The following is a 9,159-nucleotide window of genomic DNA, read 5'->3' on the forward strand; positions in this document are numbered from 1 at the left end:
TTGTTTTGTTTTTGAGGGATGACAGTCCAAAAACGACTTTATCAGGAAGAAGTTTAAGACGCTGGGTATGTAGAATCCAAAGGTGGAAACTCATAAAAAGAAAATGCTGAAATAGAGACTTAAAAAGGCTTTACCATTTCTTCTTTTGAAACTTGTGACTTGAGGGGCAACTGGGTGGCTCAGTGGTTGAGCGTCTGCCTTTGGCTCAGGTTGTGATCCTGGGCTCCAGGGATCGAGTCCCATATCCGGCTCCCTGCAGGGAGCCTACTTTTCCCTCTGCCTGTGTCTCTGCCTCTCTCTGTGTGTCTCTCGTGAATAAATAAATAAAATCTTAAAAAAAAAAAAAAAGAAAAGAAGAAAAAAACGTGTGACTTGATGCCATGTGTTTGGTGGGAATTTTGTCATTAGCATCCTGCCATATTTCCCTGGGACAGAGTGTGAAGCACGTGAGTGCACAGCTCCAGTTTTTCTAAAGACTTTTTTCTTTATAGTTCTTTTGTAATGTATTAACATATTCTTGGTTAAAGGAATTGACCGATATTTGCTGTTAGGCAAAATTATTTTTTGGTTATCGAAATCTTTTATTCTAGTGTCCCCAAAATTGACTGTGGAAGTAACAAGTTTCTACATTAAACAAGTTAACATTAATTACATGAATTGTAATTTTCATAAAAGTCAAAGTGAGACGTTCGGCAAAGAACAAAAGATATGCCAGGCAACAGATCAGATTTGCACAAGACCACCGAAGCCACGGATAGTAGTAGCACAAGAAAACTGTTGTCCATGGCAGACTAGCAGAGATTTCAATTCGGTATTCCATAAGCCCAAGAGTGTAAACTACTCTTAACTATACAAAAGCTCTAATAACACACAGAATTTTGTGTAGGAACTCTTGTGCCTCTGGTTGGCATATCTTCTACTTTTTAACATGTGAAATTAATACAGACACTTGAGAAACATTGTGCAAGACTATTGTATTTGAAGGAAGAATGTGAATTCAATAATGCCCATGCACACTTCACTCATATCTTCACCACAGATTCTTTTTTTTTTTTTTTTTTAAGTAGGCGCCATGCCCACCATGGGGCTTGAACTCATGACCTTGAGATTAAGAGTTACATGCTTTACAGGCTGCGCCAGCCAGGTGCCCCCTCACTCACATCTTCAACAACAAAAGGTAGTCTAACACTACAGAACTGGATAAGACTACTAGTTTCTTTCTTTCTTTCTTTCTTTCTTTCTTTCTTTCTTTCTTTCTTTCTTTCTTTTTTTTAAGACTACTAGTTTCAATGGCAGCTGTTAAGCGCTAGAGGCACATAAACTGCACCAGAATGGACAAATATTGCCAAGCAAAACTCTATTGTTAAAGCTGCAAGGCAGCCTTGTCCACATTCCAAGGCCTGGCCACTGTTAATTGGATGGAAAGAGGGTGCTGGACCAAAGACAATCATTTTATAGGCTGATAAAGAGTTTATGAGGTTGTACCCTCTGACTGACTATTGGGAATATAGGAGGCTCCCTTTCCCGATCAGCTCTCTGAGTGAGTGGAACTCTTGATGTACTTGGAGAATCAGTTAGTACGAGTAGCAGAGGTAGCTGAGTCACTGAAAGGGCTATAGCTTTTTCCTGCCCAGCTTCTTTTCTTCTACATCTTTTCTTTTGGGAACACCCCAACCTTCTGGCCATAGCTACCCAAGCCAGGTTGGAGGCCTTCCTCAGCTTTTTCTAATTAGGTTCCCTTTCTTCTCTGGGAAAGAGGTCCTATGAGCCCTGGTGTCACTAGCTCATGCCTACAGGAGCCAGATGGGTAACTTCAGTGAGAAGTGGCCAGATTTGGGGAAAAAAAAAAAAAAATGGAGCTGGAGAGGGCTGGTGACCAAGGAGAAGACGTGTGTGCCAAAGGCAATTGTATTAGAGAATTGACACCTATCCTGGCTAGTAAAATAAATAAGGTCTAATGTGACCTTCATTGGGGGTTTGCTACCTGAGATAATATCAGCTCAAAAGCCTGGGCTTCATTCACTCACCCTAGAAATGGGCTTTCTTCAAGAAGAGGATTGTGGTCATTGGTATTTTATAAGGAAGGTATTGTAGGATGAATGTTTGTGTCCCCCTCAGATTCATATGTTGAAATCCTACCCCTCAAGGTGATAGTATTTGGGAGATGATTCGGTCATAAGGGTGGAGCCCTCATGAATGGGACTAGTACTCAGTCAGTTAAGCTTCCTTATGATTTCAGCTCAGGTCTTGATCTCAGGGTCATGAGTTCAACTCTGCATTGGGCTCCATGCTGGGCATGGAGATTACTTTAAAAAAGAAAGAAGAAAGAAAGAAAGAAAGAAAGAAAGAAAGAAAGAAAGAAAGAAAGAAAGAAAGAAAGAAAGAAAGAAAGAAAAAAGAAAGGAAGGAAGGAAGGAAGGGCCCACAGAGCTCCCTCACCCCTTCCACCATGTGGAAACACAGAGAAAAGGCATCATCAGTGAACCAGGAAGTGGAAGTGGGTCCTCACTAGACACCAAATCTACCAATATCTTGGTCTTGGACTTGCTAGCATCCAGGACCCTGAGAAATAAATCTGCTGCTTATAAGTCACTCAGTTTATGGTATTTTATTACAGCAGCCCAAATAGACTAGGAAAGACGGGCTATTCTGTGCCCGGTGACTCACCATCTAAGTGGTATCAAAGATGGAAACCCTAGAGGAAGAGATCGAAACATGTGACTGAATAACAAAAGTGAAAATAAGTTAAAAAGTAAATTACAAGGCAAATGATAAATTGTAACGAGTACTTATAAGTAATAGACATTTATGATGCTGCCAGCTATAGCTGAGTGCTAAAGCTACACACCATTTTTCTTTCTTTTTCAGTTATATACCTTATCCAGCCTGGCAGATCCAGACAGCTTTCTCTGTGAGGTGACAGATTTTGAGTTAACCTGTGGGTCTTATGTTCTACTCCATCAGAACAACTGATCCCCCAAATTAGTCTGGTCCTAAGACTAGGGGTGGGAAGGGGGGCTTAAGTATATGATTTTTGACATTTTTATTGTCATTTCCATGGACTCTCAGATAATGTAGATTGAGAAATGTACATTGAGGAAATGTAAATTTGTTTTATATTATTTGCTCTTCTTGGGGTATAACAGCAAAATGTCACTTGCCCAATGGGGAGTGATGGCTTCGTTGCCGGTGTGTCCCTGGGTCTGGGTTCATATAGGATTGGAAAGATGATTATACCTCCTTGCAAAAATGAATGATTCTATGCAAGTATATAGCTTAAATGAGCTCAGTTTAGAGAAGGCTCCCAAATTCCCCGCTCTTACGGGTGGTGTCTTTAACCTGTGAGAATTAACTGAAACACTTGGCTCTTAAACTGGCAATATTATTTCCCAGGTGAGATTTCCTTTGTGACCCAGGAAAGCTCCTACCTTAGAGATTTGCCTCATAGAATTAAATATCCTAATTGTTAATACCAAATAATACAAACCTATTGTTTTACTTTGGAATGTGCTAGATCTTGTAACATCAGCCACAGCATCACAGAACTTGAGCAGCTTTGAAAAATAAGCTATGAACTGAACAACCAGAGCTCTATTTTGAGGGAAGATGGCTGCATCACAGAGAAATTCTCGCTGATGGGGATTGCCTGCTGAGGTATTCTTGAAAAAGAGTTTTTAAAAGACATCAAGCAAGAAAACTTGAGGGCAGTTGGAGGAAATCATTACTTCTTTTTTTTTCTTTAAAATTTTGTTTATTTGATGGAGAGAGAGAGAGAGAATAAGCAGAGGGAACAGCAGAGAGAGAGGGAGAAACAGGCTCCCCGCTGAGCAGGGAACCTGATTTGTGGCTCAATCCCAGGACCCTGGTATCATCCCCTGAGCTGAAGGCAGATGCTTAACCAACTGAGCCACCCAGGCGCCCTTGTTGATAGGTAAGGTAGGGCTAATTCATGTAGGAATTCAGATGACCTTTAGATGACTGCCTTGGGTTGTGGAGTCCTTAGTGCCAGCATCCAGGAAGATAGGGGGGAAGGGAGCAAATCACAAAGGTGAAAAAAAATCCACATCATTCTGATCATCTATTTGTTGTTGTTGTTTTTTTAAAGATTTTATTTACTTATTCATGAGAGATACACAGAGAGGCAGAGACATAGGCAAAGACAGAAGCAGGCTCACTACAGGGAACCTGATGGGGGAATTGATCCTAGGACCCCAGGATCACAACCTGAGCCAAAGGCAGACACTTAACCACTGAGCCACCCAGGGTCCCCCATTCTGGTCATCTTGTTGTATAATAAGTCACCCCCAAACTTAATGGCATAACACAACAATTCCCCATTATCTCTCACTATGCTCTGGATTGATATAGCTGTAAGCTGGAGGCAAGACGGCATGGCATCACTGCCTGGGTGACCTTTCCACATGACAGCTTGGCCTTCCTTACAGCATGGTGATCTCGGGGCAGCCTGATTTATTCTTTTATATGGTGGCAGCTTCTGCAAGAGCAAGTGCTCTAAGAAGTAGGATGGAAATTGCCAGTCCTGTTGAAAGTTAGGCCCAAACTGGCATGGCATTACTTTTACCATTCTGTGTTGGCCACTGGCTACTCACGGGGCAGCCAGATTTAAGAAGAGGGGAAATTAATCACACCTCAATGGGAAGAGCATCAAAGAATTTGTTGCCATCTTTAATCCATCACCATCACTAAGATGATCTTGAAAGGAGAAAGAAGAACCAAATTAAAGCTCAGAGAAACTAAGTAGTAGAAGGATGGCTTTTCCTTTTCACTCTGCTCAGCTTCAGGGTGTGTGGTTGTTGCTTCAGTAATTGGAGAAGGAGATGAGGAATTTGGAGTTGTTTCAGAGAGTGGAGGACCCTTATAGAGATGATTGAAATGTTGGGAAGTGAGATCTGTAGAAAGGAATCAAAAGAAGTAGGATCAGTTTGGCCTGAGGCGGAGAAGGCTGAGGAGTAACTGAATAATCATCTGCAAATATGTGAGGGTTATCAGGAAACAATACATGGCCATTCAAAGTTGAGCATAAAGGGACTGGGCTGGAAACACTAAAGAATTTCCCACGAAGAAATGGGCATCTCTGGGCCTCTTTTCTGAAGCTATTTGAAAGAGAACCCATTTTATAAGCCTGCAAAGGATATAGGATTAGTTTTACTGAAAATAGAAATGTTAGACCAGATTGTGGCTTTTTTCAATAAGTGTCATTTTTTAAAAATAAAACCTTATATAAAACAGATGAAGAGTGGTGTTTGTGTTGAAGCGAGAGCATGCAAAGCCACACTTGCTCTTCTCCCATCCCTTATCTCCCCAGGTGGCCCCATAAGTCACTGAATGAGACACAAGAATCCTGCTAAAGATAGTTTGAAAATAATTAAAACCGATAAAGAGTTCCCTAACTGTTCTGTTAAAGCTGTGGGTGACTGGAGTTTTTTTTCAAACAGAAGTTAGGCCTTGCGGGTTTTGTGAAATTGTTGAAATCTCTTCATGGTTCAAATTTGTGAAATGTTGCTGTTCCTGAACTCGGGTTCTGTTCTTTTGTGTATTGTCAAGTGGCACTTTTATATTCACTCTTTAGTAGCACATGTGTTACGAAGTGTTCTAAAGTATAAGGAAAACAGTGGCTGAAAATTTTTCACCTTTTGGTAAATAAAGTTTTACTTCATGAATGGTTTAATTTCACTAACAGCCAATGACACTCAGGGTTTACTTTCTTAACTCTTACATAAAATTTTTGCAAAAAAAGAGAAAATCTTTGTATAAACACCAAGGTTGTCATCTCACTATTACTATCCAGATAGCTTCATGAATAATCCATTTGCTTTGGAATTCTTCCTACACAAAAGGATAAAACATATTCTAGCACCATTTTAATTCTCACACATATTGTTATAACTTTTAATACTTGATAAAGTTCACATTAAAAATTTAAATACGTACAGATTTCATGGTTGATACAACTTTTATTCAAGATGGTGAATTGGGCACCTTGCTGTATTTATCCCTCTCATTCCAACCCATACAATGGTAGAAAATATATTGGAAAAAAATACACAACTGCATTGAAAATCAGATATAGTCAGGTTGGATTTTTTTTTAGATTCCGTCTATGTTTTTTATAAGAAATATAAAGCATGATGGCACAGAAAAGCTGAAAATACAGGGATGGAAAAAACTTAATAAGCAAATGCTAACAGAAAGAGTCTACGGCAATATTCATATAAGACAAAATAGAATTTAAAGTGAAAGGACAATTTCAGACAAAAAAGAATTCAAGAATTAAAGAGGATATTCCATATCGGCAAAAGTAACAAATCACTAAAAATTATGTGGCTTCATGAGCTTTTGTGCACCTGAGGATGTAGCTTTGACAAACAGACGTGTTTGAAGACATACATTGTAGCAGTGTGTATGGTTACAAACATACATTAAAACTGAAGAGAACCTAAAAGCCCATCAACTGGTGATTGGCTAATATTAACACTTTGAAATACTTTGTAACAGTTACAAAAATGATGTCAAACTCTACCCTAACATAATTAGCTCTTTAAAGTGTACTGTTGACTGAAAAAACAACTTGCAGAAAGGTGTGGACAATGTGTAATCATTTATGTTAACACACATCCAATACTATGTATTTTCTTTGGATACAGAAGTCTTTATATAAATAAATTTTAAAAATGAGAAAAGAACACATGCCAAAAACACAATTGTGGTTACCTCTGGGATTGGGAGGGGGAAGGTGAGTTGGAGTTGAAAGGTGCTGAATCAGAAAAGGACTTTAAATTTTCTCTGAAATGCTTCCATTTTTGAATAAGAAAAATCAATTTTATTACTCATGTTATTAAATTAAAAAAAAAAAAGGATTCCATGATTTTGAAAAGTTCTGAAAGTCCTGTACTGGTTGATGTTTCAAGCTGGATGCCTTTGGATGCAAATACGAAAACCTAATCTGAACAATAAGGCTTGGACGGTAAGGGAGTTTATTATCCCATATAATAGGATGTTAGCAGAGTAGAGGGTTGATTAATTACAAAGTTCAGCCATGTCGCCAAGGACCCAGGTTCTTTCGATTTCTTTGCTTTAGTGAATTTTGAAGAAATTTACTTCAAGTTCTCTTGCATTCCTGGAGTCTGTTGAATCCTCAAGCTCAGAGCAAGATGGTGCTAGCAGTTTCAAGCAAACAATATCCAGAAGAAAATAATAATAAAAAACAGTAATACAGTGCTTACTATGTGCCAGCATTTTACATACAGTATCTTATTTTTTTTTATTCTCATAACTGCTTTTGCAGAGGAGAAGACAGAGGCACTGAAAGGCTCTGTAATGTGTTGAATATTACATAATTAGTAAGCAGTAGATTCAAATCCAATTAGGGTGAGCTAAGAATCTGTGCGCTTAATCTCAGGACTTTACACTGTATCTGCTTTTCCTTGTGACTTTTTTTTTTTTTTCTTTTCTTTTCTTGTAGTTCTCTCTAAGGAGTAAGGAAACTTTTTCCAAAAGCTTTCCAGCAGACTCTTCACATCTCATTGGCACATGCCCATTCCTGAAGTGATTAGATTACCCATTGCCCAGACCACCCCTGGAGTTGAGAATGGAGTCAGCTTCCCCCCAGGGGACATTACTGTGTGGGAAAGTGTAGACACATGAACCAAATCTAGGTTCTCTTCAGAAGGAAAAGGGGGTGGACCGGAATTAATGCTGAGAAGATAACCAACAGTCTCCAGTAAAGGTAACTTTTATTGGTCTTTTGCAGCTTAATGATTCATTCATTTGAACGCTTGTTATGTTGGGCACACAAGTGAAAACATCCAGGAACCATTTTTGGTTCAAATCTTGAGAAGAAGAATCTAGACTGGAGAGACAGATCTGAACATCATCAACGCACAGACTGCAATTGTTTTAAGTCATGGGGTTGGAGAGAATCCCCACAAGAGAAAGTATAGAGTTTTGGGGGAAGATGAGCTACAATAAGAGAGTGTTTTCATCTTGCATGTAATTAAATAAAAAGTTCCCTTGTGATATAAAAAAATATATAACTGTATCTGGCATATTTAATGTTAATAAAATAGCCACGCATTCACTCATTCACCCAATTTGTTTGTTTGGTTTATTGGTTTGTTAATTTGTCTGTTCTAAACACCATGGAGATTCTGGTTCTTCACCAGTGTAAGATGTTGAAGCGTCCAATGATCAAAGCTTTGCAAGAATAATAACCTGATATTGTCCCCAACTAAATCTAGGAGGTAAAGTAATCTAGTCCCTGTGATGGTAACAGAAATGTGCCCTGGTGCATGTAGCCTGCTGACTTTGCTTTGAATAGATCTTGAACTCAGCAATCTGAAGAGATGACTTCTTAGAATGTTAGGGGGACCGATCTAACAAGCCCCATAGTTCAGTGGCTTAATCCATGGAGGTTTATTTCTTGCATATGTGGCAGTCCAACTTGGGTTGGCAGGGATTGTTTCCTTTCATCCAGCAGCTCCACCATGCCCTTGAGTGCCGAAGACCCCACTGGATCCTGAGCATTTGTCTAACAGATGAGGGAAGAGAGAAAGAGCATGGAGGATTGCATGGGAGGGGCCAAGCCTAGGGGGGTGACCATCGCTTTGGATTCATATTCCACTGATCAGAGCTCAGACACATGGTCACAGCTAACTGTAAGGAAGTCTGGGAAATGTAGTCTAGCTATGTGTCTGGGAAGAAGAAATGGATTGAGTGGGCATCTGGCTAGTCTCTGACATACGATGGTTGTAGTGAAACATTTCTACCATGTTAAAATTTAATGTTTTTATTTGGTATGTTTACTGTTTCTCTCCAATATTTTGTTTCCATTTAGAAGAGATCTTTCTCATGCTATGCTTTCCCTCACTGACTATAGCTTGGACATTAGTAGTATTTCATACGTCAAGTTCTTCAGAATCCTCCTCCCAAGTTTGCTCTTGTTATATCCAGTTATTCCATTCTTTCTTCAAAGTTCTCTGCCTTCCATTTTGCAGACTTGCATTGCAGCCAGAGTGCATTTGACCTCGCCTCTGAAGTTTCAGGAAATTTTTTTTCTATTTCTCAGACTTTTTACGTGTGGATCAGTTATTTCTATGAATCTTAAAACTTAAAACTCTACAGTAAATGGACACACCTTCA

At 39.3% G+C, this 9,159-nt stretch overlaps 1 long non-coding RNA gene across 1 annotated transcript in view; it reads left to right on the forward strand.

Moving 5' to 3' along the window:
* Window positions 1-8,106, forward strand: part of LOC140610518 (uncharacterized) — a 107,959-nt gene extending 99,853 nt beyond the window's left edge. Inside the window, exon 2 of the long non-coding RNA XR_012012141.1 lies at window positions 7,484-8,106. This is a non-coding gene — a long non-coding RNA (uncharacterized lncRNA). The remainder of the gene's footprint in view (window positions 1-7,483) is intronic.
* Window positions 8,107-9,159: the final 1,053 nt, after the last annotated feature.

The sequence above is a fragment of the Canis lupus genome, chromosome 2 (assembly GCF_048164855.1).
Source record: "Canis lupus baileyi chromosome 2, mCanLup2.hap1, whole genome shotgun sequence".
NCBI lineage: Eukaryota > Metazoa > Chordata > Mammalia > Carnivora > Canidae > Canis > Canis lupus.